The sequence below is a fragment of the Schistocerca piceifrons genome, chromosome 1 (genome assembly GCF_021461385.2).
Source record: "Schistocerca piceifrons isolate TAMUIC-IGC-003096 chromosome 1, iqSchPice1.1, whole genome shotgun sequence".
In the NCBI taxonomy this organism is placed as follows: domain Eukaryota; kingdom Metazoa; phylum Arthropoda; class Insecta; order Orthoptera; family Acrididae; genus Schistocerca; species Schistocerca piceifrons.
Genome location: NC_060138.1, coordinates 1,148,175,579 through 1,148,201,570, shown reverse-complemented (window position 1 = coordinate 1,148,201,570; position 25,992 = coordinate 1,148,175,579). Strand labels below are relative to the sequence as shown.

General features: G+C 44.1%; 1 non-coding gene across 1 annotated transcript; it reads left to right on the top strand.

Annotated features, from left to right (window-relative positions):
- Positions 1-24,771: 24,771 nt before the first annotated feature.
- Trnas-cga lies at positions 24,772-24,846 on the top strand. The gene has a single exon. It is a non-coding gene; the product is annotated as a tRNA-Ser (tRNA).
- The last annotated feature ends 1,146 nt before the right edge of the window (positions 24,847-25,992 follow it).

Sequence of the window (25,992 nt, the reverse complement as noted above, 5' to 3'; positions counted from 1 at the left end):
CGTAGCTGCTGGAATACTTAACTTTAATCCATAATCGTAGAACATCGCTCTTGATGATACATGCTTCACATAATAAATATCAATTGAATACGGCGCCTTGCTAGGTCGTAGCAATTGACGTAGCTGAAGGCTAAGCTAACTATCGTCTCGGCAAATGAGAGCGTATTGGTCAGTGTAGCGTCGCTAGCAAAGTCGGCTGTACAACTGGGACGAGTGCTAGTAAGTCTCTCTAGACCTGTCGTGTGGCGGCGCTCGGTCTGCAATTACTGACAGTGGCGACACGCGGGTCCGTCGTATACTAGCGGACCGCGGCCGATTTAAAAGGCTACCACCTAGCAAGTGTGGTGTCTGGCGGTGACACCACACCGACTACAATGCCCTGGCCAGCTGCGCTAGGTTAGTTGGTTGTCGATCCAGAGCGCACAGCCTGATCATTGTGGTGGCACAGATTCTCGACCGGCATTGAGTCCGGGGTGTTTCGTGGCCAGGAGAGTACGCATCCTCGTGCACTTCGAACCACGCATGTTCACTGCGAGCTGTGTCACACTTTCATTTTCATGTTGGCAGATGCCAAAGACAAACTGCATGTAGGGGGTGGGCATGCTCCCTGAGGACAGATATGTACTTGTGTTTATATGATGCCTATCAGAATAATGAGATCACCCACATTCCCCAGACCGTAACCTCCCTCCTCTGGCCTGGGTGTTTTCGTTCAGAGGTTTCATGCCATACAAGCCAACAGCCATATGTTCGATGGAGCATAACATGTGATTCATCTCAAAGGGCCACCTTCCCCACTCAGTGGATGTCCAGTTACCGTATTGGCGTGCATATTCCAGCCGTCGTCGCCGATGAACAGCAGTCAATACGGATGTCTGAACAAGGCACCTGCTGTGAATCTCCATTCTCAGCAACATCCAGTGAATGGTCGTTGAGGAGATGCTAGTAGTAGGGTAGTGGCATCATCAGTGCAATTTTGATAATAAATTGATCCGTAAATTAATTATAACCACACCCACCCCCACCCCCACATCCGACCACACCCAGTCCCATCCCTGGATGATGTTGTGTGTTTTTCTCAACCGGTGTGTGTGCCCCAGAGCCCCCTTCCCCACCCTCTACCTCCTCTCCCCTCCCCCTTGTACCCTATTGGCCAGAATTTCGAATTTTGGCGGGAATTTTGAATTTTGGTGGGAATATCTTTGTCCCAGGGCTGTGCTGACGTCCCATACTACTCCCCCACCCAGAAATTGGTGGGAAATTAATATTGATGGTGTTCTTTCTTGGGCCTGAACCCTGGTCCTCCTGGATGTAAAGCACAAGTGCACCCCTCTAACACAATTATACCACCAGAGGTGCTTGTAATTGATGGGAAATTAAAAATGGTGGTGCTCCTTCCAGGACTCAAACCCTGCTTATACTGGACGTAAAGCCCAAGTGCTCCCCCCAACACATGGGAACTGTCCAGATGCAGGAGAGGAAAGTTGGGTTAGTGTACTTTATTCATTTTCTTAAGGAAAAGGAAGTAAAGATAGGTCCTAATTACGTAATTAATTGTAAAGATTTGGTCTAATTACACAAGTATATGCATATGACTACACAAAGACACTCTAAAATCGCAATACAGCTGAAAAACTGCCGATATCATACAACTGGTGCTATCCTGCTGAGAAAAAAATTTCGCAATATGGTTCAAATGGCTCTGAGCATTATGGGACTTAACTTCTAAGGTCATCAGTCCCCTAGAACTTAGAACTACTTAGACCTAGCTGACTTAAGGGCATCACACACATCCATGCCCGAGGCAGGATTCGAACCTGCGACCGTAGAGGTTGCGTGGTTCCAGACTGCAGCGCCTAGAACCGCTCGGCCACTTCGGCCGGCAATTTCGCAATACCAATCGAAAATAGTGACAGACACATTGAAACTTTACTCTTCACCTACAAGCTGGTGGGAAAATGGCAGGGTGTAAGGTACTATCTTTATTCTTTTTGGCTGGGAACATGTTCAACTGACGAGATGCTGGTGTTGGAGAGAGAGGAGTTTAAAAAGTATATTACCTGTATGCATACAGTGGATGATGCTATCTATTGTTGTTTGACATCAGAGTTTGCTAGAGATGCCTGCTCAAAAACCACCCTGCAGCCCAGGTCACCTAAGCCAATACTTGCTATCACAACAGATGGAAAAATTGCGTCACAGTCCTAATTACACTTCAAAAGTGTCATGAAAAAAACAGCACTCGTAATGAACAGCTCATAATCCAACACATGTACTGGGGAAAATCGTCGTCCGAAAAGACTACAGAGGGGCCGGTAGTAGATCGAGTATTTTCCTCAAGAGGCGTTCACAAACCGGCGAAAATCGAGGCTCTCTTACTCCCGTCAACCCTCCCATGCCTCCCTCTCTCCAACTATCAAACCTACGGGGAGGACACGGGCTTTTTCAAATGGTAGCTGCTCCACCATGCTTTGTGCTCTACTGCCCTTCTGCCTTCGCCGTGTTCGCTAACCACCTTCAGGCAAAGCTCCTCTGCCAATACAATAGCATGTACAGTCAACTAAACAATAAAAGATAAAAGGATGGCCACCCCAAGTGCAGCTTGTTTGTCTAAAATATAGTGACACAGCCCCCACACCCCCTGGTCAGACAGCAGCTTTGTCCAGCGACCACCAACAGTATACACACACCCTCTCACCCCCAGCAGCCCACCGAGCGAGGTGGCGCAGTGGTTAGCACACTGGACTCGCATTCAGGAGGACGACGGTTCAATCCCGCGTCCGGCCATCCTGATTTAGGTTTTCCGTGATTTCCCTAAATCGCTCCAGGCAAATGCCGGGATGGTTCCTTTCAAATGGCACGGCCGACTTCCTTCCCCGTCTTTCCCTAATCCGATGAGACCGATGACCTCGCTGTCTGGTCTCCTTCCCCCAAAAATCACCACCCCAGCAGCCCACTAATCTGCGATGGAGAACAATTGTATTATCATCAACTCAACTCTTTCTTGCAATCTGTTAAACGCATTTTTCAGAAAGACTGGACCCCTCTGGAACAACAAGGAAATTCTGGAGAATGCACCAGTTCACTTTTATAAATGGCTATCTGCTTCGCCGAGTGCTTTTTCTGCAGCCCACTACCACCTCTCTGCGGTCATGATCTCACCAGTACATGGTACGTGCCCTGACTTGAGGTGACGATCCTTCATCAACACAAATGCGAAATCAGCAGCCCCGCCCCACACCTCGTCGAAGTGCGGCTGTGTCTGGAGACCACCCACTGTACACTGCCCCCCCCCCCCCCCCCCCCCGCGCTACCATTCTGGAAATTGTATTTGATGTCAATACATCTCCTATAATCAAACGTCTATTAAAAAAGGGAATACACAATTGCGACGATAGTAAATGTCATCTTTCCACGAAAATAGGAGCAGTCCGTTTTTTCCAGTTTCGTGAGCAAAATTGGTGTAGATTTTGGGGAAATGATCAAAAATACTTGTTTCTGTATACTGAACTCCTTTCTGAGCCACATGACAGATTCAACAATGGTTAATAAGGGTCATTTTTCCCTCTGGTATTGTAGGTATGAGCATGACTGTTCTTCTCTAATTGTGAGGGACTATTCAGGACTAATTTCTTTAGCGAATATATGTATTGTGATGCCACCTCCTTAAAGACATACATAGGTGAACACTACATATAAATCTTACTGCTCGCTATTGTGCAAACAATACTTTCTGCCTAAGTGTAAAGTTACTACAGAAATTTAATCTGTAGGACCACACTGAATGAAAATATGCAAAATATGACAGGAGGTTGATACATTTGTTACCAAGATTAGTAATGACACGAAGAACAGAAGTAGCTGAACTTAATTGTTTGAGAAGCTCAGTAACATGCTGCTTCTGTTTCAGGTTTTCATCAATATGTACACCCAAAAATTTGGAGCATTCTGCCCTATTTACTGACTCCTGCTCAAGTGTTACATCAGTTGTTAATATGACTATTCGTCGCATAGAACTGAATGTAGTACGTTTCTTCAAAATCTGGGAGAGTTCATTTCCAGAAAGCCACTAAATAATACTTTAGAAAATATTATTTACCAAATTTTCTGTTGATTTAGCTCTATGGTGTTTGTTATAACACTTGTACTGTACGCAAAAATACCAGGTTTTCTTGTTGAATGTTAAGTTAAATTTCATTCACATATTTAAGGAATAGGAGTGGACACGAAGTTGAACCTCTAGGACTCACTTCATGATTTTTTTCGCCCCTCACTAAATTTTTTTTTTCTTTCTGAGACTGCCTGACTTATGTAGGACATTCTGTTTGTTATGTATGATTCAAGCCAGGTGTGGGTAAGGGAATTATTTCCGTAAAACCTGAGTTTTTCTAGGAGAATAATATGATCTACAGACTTAATCGATATGAAAAGACCACGAAAAATACCTACTGATCATATCCTATTATTTAAGACTTTGTACTATTTGATGAGTGAATGTCTAAATAGCGTTCTCCGTCGAGCAACCCTTCTGAAATCTGAACTGTGATATACTACGTAGCCGGCCGGGGTGGCCGGGAGTTTCTAGGCGCTACAGTATGGAACCGCGCGACCGCTACAGTCGCAAGTTCGAATCCTGCCTCGGGCATGGATGCGTGTGATGTCCTTAGGTTAGTTAGGTTTAAGTAGTTCTAAGTTCTAGGGGACTGATGACCTCAGATGTTAAGTCCCATAGTGCTCAGAGCCATTTGAACCAAATACTAAGTAAATTGTTTCCTCTTACGTGTGCGCGTGCTCTTGAGCACATTACTTTTTCAAATATTTTGGAAAAAAGTGTCAGTGATAAAAATGGACGATATTTGTTTCAGTCTGTCTCGTCACTTTTCTTATGAAGTGGTGCGACATTTGTATATTTTAGATATTTTAGCCTGTCTGGAAAAAAACCCTGTGCCAGTGATGCACTGCATGTATCACCAAGAACATTTATTATTGACTAAGAACAACTTTCCAGGATTCGTTTAGAATTCCATCAACACCATATGAGTTTTTGCTTTTCAGAACTGTTATAATTCTATTAATTTCAGTTAAGGCCGTTGGTGATACTTCTAGTCGCTTAAAGTTTTGTGGAATGACATTTTTAATATGTTCTCTTCCTCCTTCAACTGAATCTTTTAATCCTAAATTTGCTGCCACCTTTAGAAAGTGATTGTTAAATGTACTAGCAAATTATGAATTACCAGTTACAACATGGTCATTTAGTTTAATTGTTATGGAGCCTTGACACCGACTGGTTGTCCTATCTTCCGTTTGACAATGCCCCATATAGCGTTAATCTTATTACCTGCATCATTTATTTCTGTCAGGATGTGCATACATCTGGACATTTTAATAAGATCCCTTAAAATACAATATTCTTTGTAGTATTCAGGTAATGTCGGATATTGACTTACTCTGGCGTTCGCATAAATTTCCCTCTTCCTCTTACATGAGACTTTAATTTCCTTACTTACGTGTTGTTTTAATGTATCTTCTGGATAATTTTTAGGAAAGCAGCATTGAAATATTGACACAAATTTATTATGGAATACAATTAATCAGACATTAGCGATTCTTTTTACATATACCTCGTCTCATACAACCCCTTTTAACTTTCTGTATAAACATTGTATCCTGTTTTCATTAATGAACCTCACTGTCTTATATGGACCCACCTCAGTGATATAAGGTTCCACACTGTTTTTCCACTAATTGTGCATCATGATCAGATAGCCCATTAGCAACTGGGTATACACTAAATGTTCTAGCCTACGCACTATTTATAAGAATGCTATCAGTCAGTGTCCTACTGTCTTACTGCACATGAGGTGGAAAACTGATAGCTGAAATTAGATTGAAACACCCGAATAATAACTCTAGTTCACTTTTCCTGTCCATATCTTTTAAGAAATTCACTGTTTGCTTTAAGCCCTTATAGGAACGTGGACCTATAATGAAGCACATTAATTTAACATGGACATATCACTGAATTAAATAAGCGAGCTAATAAAGTGATCGAGAATAGCCTATTAACGGAAAAAACAGTAAAAATATGATCCCGTAGAATATTGATATGGGCTACATCCGAAGATTAATCTTGTCTGGCAATATTTTCGCCATCACCACGCTGGAAATTTAATTTTCCCGTCAGCGCTATGTAGGATTTTTCGACAACAGCAGCACTGACTAGCGGCGGATGACTGTTTACGAGTGCGTCTAACTGAGTTCTAAATTATGTACTGAACCTACACCTTCATCTGCATACATACGCTGGAAACCATTGAGAAGGGCATGATAGACGGAAGTTGGAATTGTACCACTCATTAAGGATTCTTCTCGTTCCAAACGCGTCTGGAGCACAGGTGTAAGTAACTGCATGACCTCAAACACAAGAAAGAGTTAAGCAACATAAACGAAAATTGATAGGCCTGTTTCATCATCTGAAAGATGTCTATTCAAATTTCGGGCCAGTTACGTAAGAGTGGTGCTAGTAGCGTCAGTATGAGGATGAAAATGAGGTTGGCTTTAAATACACGCTGCGCGCTGTAGCGGTCGAGAGCGTAATTATCTTTGAGATTGTACTTGGTGAGACGATGTTAGGAATGCCTTTTAAGGCGACAAACACGCCATTATGACCGCCTCACTAACAAGGGGAGGCCGCCAATTGTGAAATTCAGATTCGATTCATACTGCTCATAATAAAAGCTCATGGCCAGAGGTGCAATGTGGCAAAGCACCAAGATGCACTTCTCAGCCGTCGTCGAGAAAATCGACGGTTAAAAGAAACCGTTGTGGTGAAATACTCTCTACGGTTCATAGTTTTGTACAGCGTCGTGGCGCAGCGGTAAGCGCTCGGTTTTGTAATCCGAAGGTCGCCGGATCGAATCCCGCGGTATGCAGCTTTTTTTTATTACTAGTTTTTTGTAGTTCAAATACATATATATATATATATATATATATATATATACAAAAAACTAATAATAAAAAAAGTTGCATGCCGCGAATTAAAGAATTGCTTATGCATGTTGGTGAAGGCGGATCGCTCTCCAATTGTACCGCCTCCATTTTTCCGTTTGTTTAACAGGGTGTACCAAAGCTCTCACGCCCGCATTGATTTTCGACGATGTTATAAGTTGCGTTGGGGCCGCATCTACCTTCTTTCGAAGTTAGCAGGCAACTACGCTGTTATGCGGCGGCTCGTTTCGGCCCATTCAACATCTGTCCATCAAGTGTAACGAGCGAGTAACGGAGTTTATATTTCATACAGCAAATTTGTGTTCGTGGGGTTTCTATTCTAATTAGAACGATTGACTTACGCTATACGTATTCGTTTCGGAATATCGTTTCTACGTCTTCCGTTAACTATACGTGGTAAACATTATGAAGACAATTAATAACATTTGTGAAATACAACTTTGTTTGCGGAAAACATAATGATGTTCGAAGTCGCCAGTTTTTCCACCACAAACGACTTTCAACATCTTATTATATGCATAATTGTTGCAACTGATTACCGAGAATTATATATATATATGTGTGTGTGTGTGTGTGTGTATATATACACATTTGAATTACAAAAAACAAATACTAAAAAAAAAAAGTTGCATGGCGCGAGATTCGATCCGGCGACTTTCGGATTACAAACCCGAGCGTTTACCGCTGCGCCACAACGCTGTAGAAAAGTGTAAATCGTAGAGAGTATTTCACCGCAACCGTTTCTTTTAAACTGTCGGTTTTCTCGACAACGGCTGAGAAGTGCATCTTGGTGCTTTGCCACATTACACCCCTGGCCATGAGCTTTTATTATGCGCAGTATGAATCGAATCTGAATTTCACAATTGGCGGCCTCCCCTTGTAAGTTTGAAAGAGTTTGTGTAATAGGGCTACAAGAAGCTGTATGTTCCCTCTGTAATACTGCAGGAATGTAGCCACTGTACATGATTGTAGGTGGTGGTGGTCACGAGATTGTACGATTGCAAGAGGACCTGGGCCCGAACGGCTACTTGGCACTACCGAGAGGGAAGACCATCGTGTTCGGCGTAAGTGTCTGGTGCATCGTACGTCATCTGCAGCAGTAGTTTGAGTAACAGTTGGCACCACAGCGACGCTACGAACTGTTACAATTAGGCTACTTCAAGGATTGCTCCGAGCCAGACAACCTACAGCGGCTACTCCACTGATCCCAAATCACCACTATTTGCAACTTTTAGTGGTGTCAAGCGACAGCTCATCGGAGGTCAGGGTAGAGGTCTGTTGTATTTTCTGATGAAAGCTGGTTCTGACTCGGTACCAGTAATGGTCTTGCGTTGGTTAGAAGGGGGCCAGTTAAGGACCTGTCTGTGTGCCAGACAGACTGTATGTACATCTGGGAAGCGATTTCTTATGACAGCAGGAGCACTCTCACGGCTATCCAACGCACACTGACAGGAAACTTGTACGTCTATCTGGTGATGCGACCTGATAGGCTGTAATATATTGATTATTCCTTGCTACTGTAGTGTTATCTTGAAGCTGTAAGAAAGGAGGACAGGCATTCCAAAATGCGGAAGCAGGGACGATGCTGAGGGCAGACGAAACTAGTAGAGATAATGTTACGCGAAATAAACCGTAAGGGGAGAGCCTTGCGAAAATACAGACGCCCCCAAACGCGGTCCCAGGGCGTTAGTTACTCTTCAAGGAATTAACATGTAACTTCATATGTCGTCTAGACGCTGTAGTAGGTTGTCACTGTAGAACTTTGTAACCAACAGGCACGTACTAGTGTATAAAGCCAGCTTGATACCAGCCCTGAGAACAGTAACGTCAGTAGACTCACAAGGGTTAGAAAAAGAGCGAAAACGCCAAAAACTGTTGACCTAGCAGTGCCTACTCCGGGGAGCCCGAGGGGCTGGGCCAAATGACGTAAAACAATAATGTTGCAAGCCTTATTTGGCAGAGCAGTTTCATTTAGCTTACAGCTGAAAATTTTTGAAACCAAATACGGACTTAGTGCAACTGCATTAACATCCCCGTCTTAGGAGCAGTAGAGGTGACCTAACTAAACCATGATTGGCAGGCATCTGCAAGAGACCTACGGGATTGGCTGGGTAGCTTTAAGTGGGAAAAACAGTGCCCACACGTGACTCTTTAAAACCCCTAGATTCCGCATTTTGGCAGAGTTCTCAGTCAGACGATCTGGGCGCCGAATCCGCGTCCGCCGACTCCAGCCTCGGTCCAGCTCCGCATAAGTCTGCTCTCTCTCTCTCTCTCTCTCTCTCTCTCTCTCTCTCTCTCTTGGAGTGCCTCAGTGAACAGTGTCGCAATCATTATATTTTGTTTTGCAACTAAGTTGTTGCCTTAAGATGCTGCTAGTGTTTGCTACTGTGGTTAGCATCCACTCCTGGGACTTCTGTTGTAGTAGTGTTATTCATGCTTTTTCTAACCCTAGAACTAGCCTCCAGTGTATTAGTTAATCCTGCCTGGGATAAATAAGTATTTCAAAACCCTGTTTGTCCAAGAGTCTACACATTGAGTTCCCTACCGAGTCTCACCACCTGCATTTCTAGCAAATGCCTGTACCAGTGTTGGCTCAGATAGAAAAAAACAATTAAATGCCTTCACTGTGAGTTGTCCTTCTGCCTTCTGCTCTGAACCTCTCGGGAGCGCAGACTGACCAGCAACCCATTTTTCCCTCTCCCACTTATGTCGGGACACGACAACGCTCCCATTCACGAATATCAATCCAGGGGTGTTTTCCACATGCTGCTGTTACAACCCAAAATGCTCTACAGAGTGTCGACATGTTGCTTTGGCCTGCACTATCTGTCTCCAATTGAGCACATATGGGACATCATCAGACGAAAACTCTAGAGTCAACCACAACCAGCATTAACAGTTCCTGTATTGACGAGCAAAGTGTATCGTGCACGGAACTTCATCCCAAGAACTGAGATTCAGCACCTGTACAACACAATATATGCACGTTTGCATGCTTTCATTCAGCATTCTGGCGGTCGCGCCGGTAATTAATGTACCAGTATTTCACATTTTCAATGGCTACTCTCACTCTTACATTAATTTGTGATCTTACAATGTTAATCACTTAAATGTGTTACCTAGACAAATGTATTGCCGAAATTTCATTACTCTATATCAAATATTGTTTTTTAGTGTTGCGATTTTTGCCGTCAGTGTAATTAGTCTAACCTTGTCTGCGTAGCATCTACAGGTTTGATACATAATGGACTCAACTATGATTTCATGGCTCATTGAAACCTATAGGCAGGCACCTAACAGTCTAGGTTTTTTGAGATTTCCACCTCTTTCTACCGTGAGTTAAAAAATTCAGTGACCATTAGTGCTGCCCTTCTTTGAATACATTCACGATCCTCTGTTAATCCCACTTGGCATGGACACCACAAACTTGAGCCGTATAGTAGGATGGATCGCATGAGTGTTTCCATTTTCACACTATCCGTCCAATGTACGTAAGTCGGTCGCGTCCTTTACGTACAACTGAGCGAATGTGATCATTCATGTTCCCAAAAATTGGTTCGCTCAGGTATTTGTTCAATTTTACTTATTCCAATTGTGACTCATTGAAATTGTAGTCATAAGATACTTCTGTCCTGCGTTTTGTGAACTGCACACTCATGCATTTTTGTTTTGCCTACGTGGTCGTGGAATACTGATTTAGTTTCCCAAATACCATTGTCCTCACCTCCAATTAATCTTTAAGAAATAAAAAATATCGGTAACGGAACGAAGGGGCTGTAGGGGCATTGACCGAGTATCGTGATGCAGGGATTATCGCATTGAAGAGGAACGTAGGTCGAATCTGTCTCCCGCTGTCCACATAAAGCTTAGTACGAATACCTCGACAACTCGTTTGGAAAGGTCGCGGCCAATTTCTTTTCCAAACATTGTCCCACTGCATGATATTTGCTTTCTGCACACACTTGGCAGGCACTCTCAATTTGAAAATGGCACCTGTGTCTTTTGTGGAAGACGCCTACTACCGTTGTTTTATATATTCCTATTTTCTCCTCAGTTTTCATAAATTTGTTTCTTCAAACAGTCTTTTTCAGACATCTGGCTACCCTTACTGCCTCTGTCACATCATTTTTCACTTCAATGGTCAAGTCTTTATAGCTGATGATAACAGTCCATAGATAATTAAAGTTCATCACTTGACACACCATCTACTTCTATATTACATCGTGCAGTACTTTTGATATTGCAATACTCTTAGTTTTTTATATAATATTTACATGTAACATTGCTTAGTTGTTTTATTACATTATATTAGATTGATGAAGTAACCTTTGTAAATTATCCTAATTATGTACTATCAGGACAGTATCATCAGCATAACTCATAATATTTACTACTTTATTTCCCATTTTATAGCTCAGTTTCAGTTTTACGTCAACAGTATTGTTGTCCGTTATTAAATTGAACGGGAGTCGCTTTGTCTAATTCCTTTGTTTAGTTTAATTTCATCTGTGAATCCTTCGTGTGTTTTTAATCTTGATTTATTACCTGTAATATTTTTATGAATTTGATGCGGCCCGCCACGATATCCTCTTCTGTGCCTACTTCTTCATCTGAGAATAGCACTTGCACCCTTGCAACCTACGTCCTCAATTATTTGCTGGATGTATTCCAATATCTGTCTTCGTCTACAGTTTTTGCCCTGCACAGCTGACTCTAGTACCATGGAAATTATTCCCTGATGTCTTGACAGATGTTCTATCATCCTGTCCCTTCTCCTTGTCCATGTTTTTCACATACTCCTTTTCCCCTCCGATTCTGCGCAGAATCCTTACCCTCTCAGTCCACCTAATTTTCGACATTCGTGTGTAGCACTATATCACAAATGCTTAGATTCTCTTCTGTCCCGATTTTCCCATAGTCCGTGTTTCACTACCAACAATACTGTGCTTCTGTGATTTTCACTGAACCCATTGGTACACTCTTATTGGTTAAGATTTGAATTTACTACTCTTTCTCATCCTATCAAAGGCTTTTGACAAACCAACTAAGAGCCCGTTAGGTGGTGTTTAAACCCTATTGATTTATCCACAATGTCTTAAAGCCAAAATAGCATCTATTTTATTCCTGTTCTTCGTAAATCCCTTCTCTCCTTTCGCTATTTCTTTATAATTCAGCGTTCTGTCTCCAATTATTGATACTAACAGTTTAAGGTGGTATTCATCTTGGTAATTATCTAATATTTGTTTATCTCCTTTCTTATACACTAGAAATGTAATACTTTCTTTCCATCCTCTCTGTTAAATAAAGTATGAATCTGTTGATATAATATTTTCCTCTCGTATTTTATTAATTCACTACACAGGGCGTTTCAGAAGTGAAGGTCAATAATTCAAACATGCAAAGTACAGGCCAAAAGAAGCTAAGAAGCTCCAATAAACATGGGTCCACAAACCAACCGTTGTCGAGATACAACACATTTTCTGTTTCGGTTCATCAGTATGTAGGAACACATGGCGTCTAGAAGGTGTTCGAAATGTTGTCCACTCATCTGAATGCAACACTGAACTCGTCTCCGAAATGAGTTGCAAATCCTCTCAGGCTGTCCTGGGGAATTCTGTAAATGCTGGAAGGCTGCTTCAATCCGCAAGTGTAATTCCTCAAGAGAGTTGACCTCGGTAGCGTAGACAGGCTTTTGGCATGTCTCCATACACACACAGAAATCCATGGGGTTTAAATTCGGAGACCTTGGTGCCATGGCATACGCCCTCTACCTACGCAATGTTGGCCATATATCCGAGTTAGAAGCCGGCGTAGCTAAATGAAAATGTGTGGGAGCATTGTCATGCTGAACCACATGTCCAGTCGTTGGTTCAGTGGGACGTCTTCATGCACATCTGGAAGTAGAGTCCGTAGAAACCGCATTTACTGCTGTCCATTTAGTCTCTGTGGTAGGAAGTGTTGTCCAGTTATGTGGTCTCAGAGCAGTCCAGCACTAATGTTCAACGAATAACGCTGTTCATGTCGTGAAATGTGTGTTGCACTAGAATTGACATTGATTCAAATGTGACGGTTATGGAAGCTACAAATACCGTCACAGGTAAACCCAGCCTCATCCGTGAACAGAATACTGCTTATAAACAAGAGATTCAGGGTAAACTGTTGTTGCATCCATTAGCAGAAATTCTCTCTAGTAGGGAAGTCTATATTGTTGAGGTACACTCGCTGGAGCTGAAATGGATAGAGTACTTGCCGAACTAAAATCCGCTACACACTGCTACGATTCAAACTACGCTCTTGGGTAGCAACCGTCCTTGTTGAAGTAATCGGAAGTTCGTGTACAACGCGTAACACCTTTTCCTCAGCATCGGGTGTTATGGATCTGGGTCGGCCTTCTCGTACATTGCGTGCGAAACTCCCGGTTTCTCTAAGGCGCATGTAGGGCTGCCTGCGGAAAGGAAAAGCTTCTTCATACAATCGTGCGGCTTCAGGGGCACTGCCATTCGCTTTGCCATAGATCAAGTGCATGTCAGTGTACTATTTATCGGTGTAACCTCAGTCCACGGTGCTTTCACGTTCGTAACTGAATGCGAGACCGGTACGGCACAGTGCACGGAGGGGCAAAGGGAAGTAGTTGCGCATGCGTAAACAAACAGATAGTCGATCCCAAGCTTTGAGACACAAACGTCAATACCGCGGTATCCATGGGCGTTTACAGTTGGTGTCCAACTCGAATTAATGCCATACCTCGGCAACGGTTTATTCACGGACCCATGTTTATTGGAGCTTTTTAGTTACTTTTGGCTTGTACTTTCCATGTGTGAATTGTTGACCATCACTTTTGAAAGACCCCGTATATGCCATCTGACCCTGGAGTTTTCTACATTTTTAAGTCTTTTTATTGCAGTGCATATTTCCTCCAATGAAAAGTCAGTCTGGTTATCATTTTCTGCGCTTTGGAGACTAGTTTCGTTTTCCAACTTTGTTACTACTTTATTCTGTAATTTAAAATAACTTTCCCACTGAATTTTGCTTACATTTTGTATCAGAATGTGGAGCATCTACTATACTTTTTTTTGTGACCCATATCTTTTGCTATCGCTCCCAGTGCGCCTCTTTTATTCTGCGAATATCCGAGTTCAACTTGTTATGAATGCTCTCCGTAATATCATATTCACTTTGACTGGCTTTATATTTTAGGAATGCTTTCTTCTTCTGAATAGCTAGTTCTTTAACATTTTGGTTAAAGAGTAGGGGTACTGTGTGTAATATTGCCTCCTATCACATTCACTCTTTTCATCCCCGTCTAGTCCGAATACACGAGGTTCCACTGTACACGTACTCCGGCACACCCATCGCAGTGCCAATGCAAGACTGCCCGAGCTAATGACACTGTTAACCAGTACCCCAAAACCGAAGCAGTTAAAGAGATCATGATAAGAGTCAACCAAAAGTAAAGCGCCAATGTCGCACTAAATGAAATGGAACAAAAAGCCCGAGGGTAACTCTCCATGCCTCACAAAAATGTAAATAGCGCTTCCTTTTGGACCTGAAATGAAACTTGTACAAAAGTCTATACTTCCCAGTTTGTTAATTACAGAGACATTATCGTGCACAGTCTTTCCAGGAAAGATCATGTCATTTTGAAATGGTGATGAAAACCTGCCTACAACACATATGTGACGTTAGACTTTTTGGCCACACTTCATAATCATATGTACACTTATCCTGAATACGTGCAGACAATCGTTGAGACTTCCACATACTGTTTTACTGTCAATGTATACCGTCCCTCGTATCTTTCGTCTTGTCTGAACATCACAGCAGAAACACCCGTTCCAGTCAGTGGAAAATCATTTATGTCCCAGTCCATCCCACAGCCGCGCTCTCTATCTTTTTAGTAGCAGGAACTTGAGTCTCGAATGATCTCCCTCTGTATTGCATCTCCATCTCCAGAGATAGCTAATGACATTATCACTAACACGACACGTCTACTAAACCGACTATAACGCCCATCTTTGTTCAGTACGCACCCCTTATCCTGCCACCTGCCACAACCAGAGAGTTGGCACCATCTCCAGAGGGAGCTAATGATATTACCATTAACACGACGTGTCTACTAAACCAAATACAACGCCCGTCTTGGTTCAGTACACACCCCTTACCCTGCCGCCTGCCACAACCAAATAGTTGGCACCAGATCTCTCTCATGTCCCAAGCTGGCACAGTCTATCTGAATTTCCCTCCCTCTGAACTCACTATGTCATACAATGTCACTTTTGTACACCCATAATTATAAGTTGTATCCTCTACTGCTAGCGTTGTTATTGTTAGCAGTATTGGTATTCCGAGACGTTAAATACAGTCTTCTTTCCTCCTTGATGCGAATTCTGGAATAGTTACTTCGTCTTCTTTGATGATGGTATTTCGGAAAATTATGTTCAGTAACTCTGCGATAGTGGAAATGTAATCAGTACCACCACTACTTTATCACGAAGCGATGGTATCGATTGCGTCTTGCCACTGATGTAGTTTTTATACCACCAGAATCTCTTTGGATTTGCTGTCAGATGTCGAGACAGAGTTTCATTGAGGAAACTATTAAAAGCATCTCGCATTCAAGTTCGCGCCAAATTTCGTGGTTCTGTAAAACTTCACCAGTCTTGGGGGTTTTCCGTTCTTTCACATTTGGCGTGCTTTTTTCGTTGCTTCTGCAAGACTGTTCTGACCTGTTTTGCTTGCCATGGGAATAAGTACCATCCCTCATTACCGACTTTGGTACGCATCTCTCAACTGCCGTCGACACTATTTCTTCGAATTCAAAACGCATCTGATCTATGCTTGCATAGATTCTTCTGCGGAAGAAGGTTATGATCAGCTGGCCAGAGGATAATACTGTGGATTTTCCACGGATAAGGAATTGTGGAAAGTATGGCGAATCAAACGTGTGAGATTATGTGTAGATGAGTGAGATAATACGACCGAACATCCAAAAGTGTATGGCAGCCTTACTCCTCCTTAGACGTATTTCAAAAAGGAGAAATCCGGAGGTGGACCGTGGTGTGAGGAACTGAAGAGCAATCTTATTAGCGGTTTTTCGATTTATCCAAGAGGTGGTGGCATCTTGAAAATGTGTTGCCTAAATGAACCGTCGCCTCATCCACGAGAATAGCATAGCTCGGACGCTCTGCGAAACCGCAAATTAAATTTTACGACTCGCCGCAGACCGTAAATTCAGATTCCCGCTAAGGCAGCCACAGGGTAATTTTACAAGTGCTTCAGAATTCGCTTCTCCAGCACCAGCTCTGCTATCTTTTTCGCCCACGTGCAAGAGAAGGAGGAATAATTTCCAGATTAATTAGAGCTATAACTCGCCGCTGGAATTAGGTGCGTTAAAAAACCACCACGATCCTTCAGTGTTGCTGTAACATCAACGCGGTAACCACAGCTTGCACTGATATCTTTACAATTATATGTACGTTTCTCAAGTTGTCGCGGGGTGGAGGTACCGGTCAAGGATACTTCTCGGTAATGCACGAGGGGGGGGGGGGGGGGCGGGCGGAGAGAGAGAGAGAGAAGTATGGGAATACCTCGGGCCAAGTCTGCAGGTTGTGCTCTTATATATGGTCAAGAACGGCACCTGTTTGATGTCTTCATTACGTTGCAAGTTTCAGTTGTGCCCGGAACAATGTGCGTACGTTGTGTCAGAATGAAGTGAATCCGAACGTGTGCAAATTGTAGGTGGTCAAATGACGGGGAATGATAACGACGGGCGGTAATGAAAAGTATTGACAGGAAAAATACGAGAACGACGGCTGCAGAAGTCACTGCGGAGCTGAATGTCGCACTCGCGAACCCTATCTGCATCAAGCCAACACCAAGGGAGCCCCATAATCTGAAAATTAAAGGGCGAACTAGAATTCCAAAATCTCTTGTCAGTGATGCAAATACCAGTAATACAAATACATGGAGCCCAAGGCATAAAACCTTGGCTGCGGAGGAATGACAGAAAATCATTTATTCCAATGAGACTTGTTTCACACGGTTCCAAATTCTGGGCGCGTTTAGGTACATACAGCGGAACGTGGTGTCGGTGTGGTGATGATTTTGGCAGCCATTTCGTGGTATTGCATGCGCCCATGGTTACATTGCAAGGTATCATTACTGCCAAGAATTATGAGACCATTTTGGCTGACCAGTATATCTCTTGTTGCTGCCTTTGTTCCCCAAGGGTGCCGGCTGAAGTGGCCGTGCGGTTCTAGGCGCTGCAGTCTGGAACCGCGAGACCGCTACGGTCGCAGGTTCGAATCCTGCCTCGGGCATGGATGTGTGTGATGTCCTTAGGTTCGTTAGGTTTAACTGGTTCTAATTTCTAGGGGATTAATGACCTCAGAAGTTGAGTCCCATAGTGCTCAGAGCCATTTGAACCATTCCCCAAGGCTCGCATCGTCATTGTTGCCTGAACTTGTCACTATTTTGCGGAAAGAAGCATATAATTTTCCTTCTAAGACCATACATGAACTATATGTATCTACTGCGAAACGATTGGTTGATTTGGGGGTCGGAGACCAAAAGCGAGGTCATCGGTCCCGTCGGATTAGCGAAGGATGGCGAAGGAAATCTTTCGCGCCGTTTCAGAGGAAGCATCGCGCCATTTGCCTGAAACGATTTAGGGAAATCACGGAAATCCTAAATCAGAATGGCCGGACGCGGATTTGAAACGTCATCCCCCCGAATACGATTCCAGTGTGCTAACTACTGCGCCACCTCGCTCGGTACTGCGAAAGGATTGGAAACTGTTTCGAACGCCATTTGTTTTCCTACATCGTATTATGCATGGTAATATGTTGTACATTGGTATTTCCAAGTTTTTTCCACCCAGTGTACATACTGCGTATAGAATTCCGTTCATGCTAAACGTTCAGCGATGTGTTCTGAAAACCTTCTCTGGCTACAATACGATTTCCTCGTCCTTATTCTGTGTTACTGGCCTCAGAACTTCGTCCTTAGATAAGCAGTCAGTCATTCACTAGCACGGGTATTCATTTTGCGGAGAAGTACACTACTAGCCATTAAAATTGCTACACTAACAAGAAATGCAGATGATAAACGGGTATTCATTGGACAAATATATTATACTAGAACTGACATGTGATTACATTTTCAGGCAATTTGGGTGCATAGATCCTGAGAAATCAGTACCCAGATCAACCACCTCTGGCCGTGATAACGGCCTTCATACTCCTGGGCATTGAGTCAAACAGAGCTTGGATGGCGTGTACAGCAGCTTCAACACGATACCACAGTTCATCAAGAGTAGTGACTGGCGTATTGTGACGAGCCAGTTGCTCGGCCACCATTGACCAGACGTTTTCGGTTGGTGATAGATCTGGAGAATGTGCTGATCAGAGCAGCAGTCGAACATTTTCTGTATCCAGAAAGGCCCGTACAGGACCTGCAACATGTGATCGTGCATTATCCTGCTGAAATGTAGGGTTCCGCAGGGATCGAATGGAGGGTATAGCCATGGGTGGTAACACATCTGAAATGTAACGTCCACTGTTCAAAGTGCCGTCAATGCGAACAAGAAGTGACCGAGACGTGTAACCAATGGCACCCCATACCATCACGCCGGGTGATACGCCAGTATGGCGATAACGAATACACGTTTCCAATGTGCGTTCACCGCGATGTCGCCAAACACGGATGCGATAATTATGGTTCAAATGGCTCTGAGCACTATGGGACTCAACTGCTGTGGTTATCGGTCCCCTAGAACTTAGAACTACTTAAACCTAACTAACCTAAGGACATCACACACATCCATGCCCGAGGCAGGATTCGAACCTGCGACCGTGGCAGTCGCACGGTTCCGGACTGCGCGCCTAGAACCGCGAGACCACCGCGGCCGGCTCGATAATTATGACGCTGTAAACAGAACCTGGATTCATCCGAAAAAATGACTTTGCCATTCGTGCACCCAGGTTCTTCGTTGAGTACACCATCGCAGGCGTTCCTGTCTGTGACGCAGCATCAAGGGTAACCGCAGCCATGGTCTCCGAGCTGATAGTCCATGCTGCTGCTAACGTCGTCGAACTGTTCGTGCATTGGTTTTGTCTTGCAAACGTCCCCATCTGTTGACTCAGGGATCGAGACGTGGCTGCACGATCCGTTACAGCCATGCAGATAAGATCCCTGTCATCTCGACTGCTAGTGATACGAGGCGTTGGGATCCAGCACGGCGTTCCGTATTACCCTCCTGAACACATTGATTCCATATTCCTCTAACAATCATTGGATCTCGACCAACGCGAGCAGCAATGTCGCGATACGATAAACCGAAATCGCGATAGGCTACAATCCGACCTTTATCAAAGACGGAAACGTGATGGTGCGGATTTCTCCTCCTTACACGAGACATCACAACAACGTTTCACCAGGCAACGCCGGGCAACTGCTGATTGTGTATGAGAGATCGGCTGGAAACTTTCCTCACGTCAGCACGTTGTAGGTGTCACCACCGGCGCCAACGCCATGTGAATGCTATGAAAAGCTAATCATTTGCATACCACAGCATCTTCTTCCTGTTGGTTAAATTTCGCGTCTGTAGCACGTCATCTTCGTTGTGTAGCAATTTTAATGGTCAGTAGTGTATAATCTGAATCTGTGTTTGATTTGTTACGGAATACTGTCTGTTTGTACGCTGAGCAATTGAAACAATTCTCACAGAAAGAAAACGACGCCCCCCCACCCCAAAATTCTATAAGTCCCCCCAGATCCTTGAGCATTATGCACTCCGCCTCGCCTTCTGTATACACCTCCCGTCCCCCATGCGGATCCTCTATGACGTCATTCCTTTCCCCCATCTACTCCTATTCCTCGAACATATCTGCATACTCTACACCTCCAGCCGCCTTGATCCCCCTCACCCCCTGGTTCCTCCTCTCCTCTCCAATCCCCACCCTCTGCCACGCCTTCACTGTTGTGTCCCCCCCTACCCTCCATCTCTACACCCTTCATCTCCTTTCCCAAGGTGGCTTCCATCAACTCCCCCTCCCAGATGATGCCCTCTCTCCCTCCAGTTATCCCTCCTATCAACTCTGATCCTCATCTCCCCCTCTTTTCCTCTGTCTTTTCCCCAGCTTCCTCTCCCCCCCCTTCCATCCTGTTTTCTCCCTACTTAACCTCTCTCTGCCTCCCTTCTCCCCCCCCCAAGTCCTTTAACATTCCCCTCCTCTGCCTTTTCCCCCTCCCCGTCGCGTCTGCCCAGCAGCCCCTACCCCTCTTATGGGTCCTCATCGTCCATTGGCTGCTTTCCCCCTCCCCCCTTCGCTTTTCCTCTCCTTCTCCCCTTTTTTATTTTCCCATCATCTGTCTAGTTTCCCCCCACCTGCTCTCTGCTGTGATATGTCATATTTGCCAACCTTTTAGTGCAGTGTTCCATTGAATGTTCAGTGTTGTTTCGTGTTTCCAAGTGTTGCCAACAGAAACCATGTTGTCGCTGGGTGTGAATTTTATGTCTTTTGCGAACAGAAACCAGACTGTCGCCTTTTTTTTAATTGTCTATTATTTTACCTGTCTGTTTCATGTGTATTTTATTAGCATCATCATCACTTTGTTCTATGTTTTAAGTTCCACGATTTTTTCGCCATGTTACCATTTAAGTCTCCGATTTTATCGCCTGTTTTTATTATATATTATCTTCATCTTTTTAAAACAAAGTCTGTAGGCTGAAGAGCGGCATACTAAGCTGCTGCCAGCCTGCCCCCTCTAGGGGGAATCGAAATTCAATAAAGGAAAAAAAAAAAGATAACGACTAGCCACAAAGTGTGAAACGTCCCCTTAGAAAAATTATACATGACTGTGCTTAAACTGAAACACAATATTTTTCAGCGCAACGCACTCTGACTTTCAGTAATCCCTACAAAAGAATGGCCCTGACTAACATTAACCTATACCTTTCATGAATCACTTACCTCACAAAAATCTTCATTACTCGAACTACTGCAATACAGCGAGCGCCAATACTGCCAGCTAAATAAAAACTACTGAAGGCACTAACTACTGATAGGCATAGTTAGCAAATGAAAGATTTTAATAGAGAAGAAACAATGTATTTACCTTAATAGTGTTCAAAAGTCATAATATATATACCAGTCCATGATATCCAATATTACAAATTTACTCTTTCTGATGGACACACGTCCAGATCGTCCGCTCTCAAAATTCCGCCATCTCTCTCCCCACATCCACCACTGCTGGCGGCTCACCTCCAACTGCGCAACACTATGCGCTGTTCACATCCAGCTGCCCAACACTACAATGGCAGACAACAATGCAAATTAGCCACAGACTGCACACAGCACAGCCAGTGATTTTCATACAGAGCACTACGTGGCGTTACCAATAAGAAAACCTAAACAGCCTATTTACAAGTGAAGGGAACTATCTTTGACCAAACACTGGGCAGCCAGAATTAAGAGGGCAACGGGAGATAGTAACAGACGTTGTTATCCATCTCATGAGGTTTCAGTATGGATCTGATGGTCATAGCTTGGTGTGCGCAATCTGGTGCTGCGTCTAGCGTAGTATGTGCGTAATACATCAGAAAACAATCCGATATCATACTTCTGATTGCTTCTAGCAACTCCTGCTATTTCGGAAGCGCTGGTGCCCAGTACTGTATTAACTACCTACGTAACGAAAGCTTGTCTACGTCGCTAAATCTTCAATGATAAAATCATCTTCATAGAAGGTAAGTGTTTTGTGCTAGGTGATCTGAGCCGGAAGATAGCGAGAATCAAATCTGATTCAGCGTTTTAAACGTTCGGTCCTAGAGGGAAAACGCAAGAATTTATTCCCACACCGTGTTCCAATGTCAGCGGAAGTATCGTGTTATAAGAGCTACTGTTCTTGTAGGTTCCTACAGTAACAGCGAGTGTGGGCCTACTTCCACAATTAGTGAGACGGGGCGGCAGGGAGAGCGTATTTGTTAGCAAATTGTCCGCCATTTTACTATCGAAAAAAGGGAGGAAAGAAGGAAGAAAGGACATCGAGGTCATTTGAGACGCAGCAAAAGCTCGTAATTATTCAAGGATGAGAGAGGAAATATGTCGTGAACTTTCAAAGGGGCTGAGCCAACATTTGCCCGGAACGATTTAGGGAAATCACGTAAAACCTAAATCTGAATGGCATTAGGCAGATCTGAAACGTCCTCCTCCCGAAAGCGAAGCTAGTGTGCTGACCACTGCGCCACTTTGCTCGGTTTCTTTCTATCGATACTGATACTCGCGGTAATTGGAATTCGACGACTGCCGTGCGAATATGGAATCGATGGCTTCCGGAGAGCCACACTCAACTCCACGCAGTGTCTAAATGGCCGCATGCAACTAGCGCCCGAGAGGAGAGACAAATTGTTCACTCGGCGCCACCTTGCGGATCTCATTTTGAAGAGGGACTCATCACTGAAGACAATTCTACCTCAGCTGTTGAGACTCCTGGCAGAAGACGTGTCTGGAAACGCCTCAGACTGCAGTGAGATACCAACCTGATTGTCGCCCATCATAAGGTCCAACAACCAGGAGTGATGGTCAGCGATGCTCTTTCTTTTCGTACTATGATCCCTTTGGTTCTCATCTACTACACCGTTACAGCATGACGGTACGTCGAGAACATTCCACGCAGCGTTGTTGTACTTAATGGGAAGCCGTCGTAGATTTACATTTCAGCAAGATAATGCCCGCCAGCACAAGGCGAATTCCTACTCATTGTCTTCGTGCTTGTCAAACCCTACCTTGGCCAGCAAGGCCGCCAGATCTCTCCCAGATTGAGAACGTTGAGAGCATTATAGGCAGGGCGGTCCAAACAGCTAGTGATTTTGGTGATCTAACAGGCCAATTAGACCAATTTTGGCACGGTATCCATCAGGAGGACATCCAACAACTCTTAAGCAATGTCAAGCCGAAAAACTACTTGCACAAGGGCCAGATATAGACCAACGCGTTATTGTCATGCTCGATTTGTAAAGCTATCTCTCTTGAATAAATCAATAAATTTTTATGAAATTGTAACCATTTTTTGGCTTTACATGTGCATCACTCCTAATTGTAATAAAAATGTACTGTAGTTACAGGATGGTTGGATGAAGAGCCAATTATAAGAGAAATTAAATTATCACTAAAGAACACTAAATGCTTTGAAGTACAAAAATGTATAATGTATGGGACCTATAAGTATTTTCCCCTGTGACTACTTTTCGCGACCTAACGGGGTAAAGTGGCCATTGTGGACATAAACACTCCGATACTGGACAGCAACCCTCTTTCGACTCATGCAATGCCATCGGCTCGATGTCTTTCTGTAACTGAAAACACTTTCCAGCTCTTGGACTGAAATGTCAACAGCTTCACCCACATTACAAATATGATGAGCAGGGCGAAGTCGTTTTCCTTGTACTGTCATAAAGATATCGAAAACCTTGGCTTCATTGCTTGTTCTCTAATCATTGAAGCAGGATTCCTAAGACTGATATCAGAATACTGTTTCTGACTGTGATTTCCATCTGTTTGCTAAAACGGTGCGGTATTGTCATCCACTTCGCCAACTGAAATGATAATCTCTATGGGTTGTTCACTGTAAATTCCTTAAATCTTTTTTCTATGTCAAAAAGAAAAATAGGGATTTCTTGTTCTTTATTGGACACTCTCCTTAACCTTACCATAATCTTTTTACCACCTACGACATCTCTGTTTTCTCCTAGCATTATTTTCAGTTAATTACGTGGAACATGAAATTGCTTTATTGCTGCAGTTGAAAGAATCTTATCCTTCTTTCCCACCTGTTTACCATAGTAACAAGGTCTCACGTTTGCTATTCTGATTTCTGGACATGCTTTCTATGCATCTTGATGCCCTAATGGTCAAGCGGTGCAGTTGATTTTTGTAATTGGTCACATAAGCCAACGGAAAAAAGTGCCAGCACCAGGAAAGAATTTTTCGGCGCAAACGAAACATGGTAGGCGTGTTTCTACATCTGGAAGATGATGTGTATACAGATTTCGCGCCAATCGCATAAGAGGCGCTAGTAGCGCAACTATGACGATGCGAATCCGATTTGCTTTAAACACACGCTGTAACGGTCGTAAACGGTAGTTACCTTTGAGACTGGAAGTGGTGAGTCGATGTCAGTCAGAAATGCGATTAAGGCGACAAAAACGACATTATGAACACCTTACTGATTTTGAACGAGGTCGTGTAATAGGGCTACGAGCAGCTGGAAGTTCCCTCTGTGATATTGGAGATAGATTTGGCTGGAATGTAGCCACTGTACATGATCGCCGACAGTGGAAGTCACGACAATGTACGGTCGCAAAGAGACCGGCCTCTGAAAGGCCACTACCAAACGGGAAGATCATCATGAAACTTCCTGGCAGATTAAAACTGTGTGCCCGACTGAGACTCAAACTCGGGACCTTTGCCTTTCGCGGGCATGTGCTCTACCAACTGAGCTACCGAAGCACGACTTACACCCGGTACCCACAGCTTTACTTCTGCCAGTACCTCGTCTCCTACCTTCCAAACTTTACAGAAGCTCTCCTGCGAACCATGCAGAACATCCCCCAGGCTGTGGCTAAGCCATGTCTCCGCAATATCCTTTCTTTCAGGAGTGCTAGTTCTGCATGGTTCGCAGGAGAGTTTCTGTAAAGTTTGGAAGGTAGGAGACGAGGTACTGGCAGAAGTAAAGCTGTGGGTACCGGGCGTGAGTCGTGCTTCGGTAGCTCAGTTGGTAGAGCACTTGCCCGCGAAAGGCAAAGGTCCCGAGTTCGAGTCTCGGTCGGACACACAGTTTTAATCTGCCAGGAAGTTTCATATCAGCGCACACTCCGCTGCAGAGTGAAAATCTCATTCGGGAAGATCATCATGTTCGGCGTATGGCTCTGGCGCATAGTATTATATCTGCAGTAGCAGTTGGCACCACAGTGACAAAAAATGGTTCAAATGGCTCTGAGCACTATGGGACTTAACATCAGAGGTCATAAGTCCCCTAGAACTTAGAACTACTTAAATCTAACTAACCTAAGGACATCACACACATCCATGTCCGAGGCAGGATTCGAACCTGCGACCGTAGCGGTCGCGCGATTCCAGGCTGAAGTGCCTAGAACCGCTCGGTCACAGCGGCCGGCCGTCACAGTGACACAACGAACTCTTACAAATCACTTACTTCGAGGACAACTTCGAGTCAGACTCTCTGCAGCATACATTCCACTGACCCCAGACCACCGTCGTTTTTTCCTTCGATGATGTGAAACGAGAGCTCGTTGGAGGCAGGGTGGAGGTCTGTTGTGTTTACTCATGAAAGCTGGTTCTGCCTCGGTAGCAGTGATGCCCTTGTGTTGGTCTGAAGGAGGCCAGCTGAGGCTCTACAAACAATGTGTCTGCATGGTAGGCACACTGAACCTACACCTGGACTCATGGTCAGTGTTGCTATTTTGTATGAGAGCAGGGGCACTCTCGTCGTTATCCCAGGCACACTGCTGCAACATTATATGTCAGTCTGGTGACTTGACCTGTTGTAGTGCCATTCACAGACAGCATTGCAGAGAGTGTTTTCCAACACAATAAAGCTCGTCCGCGTACTGCTATTGTAACCCAAAATGCTCTGCAGTGTCCACAAGTAGCCTTGGCGTGCTCAATCGCCAGATCTAATGGAGCACCCATGGGACACAACTGGACGACAATTCCAGTGTCATCCACAACCAACATCAGCCGTCCCTGTACTGACCAAGCGCAACAGGAATTGAAATCCATCCACAAAATGACATCCGGCACCTGTGCAACACCATGCATGCATGGCTGCATGCTTGCATGCAACAGTCTGGCGGTTACAATAGTTATTAATGTATCAGAATTTCACATTTGCAAATGCTCACAATAATACTTTTACATTAACCTGTGATCCTGCATTTCAATATATTACCTAGACAAA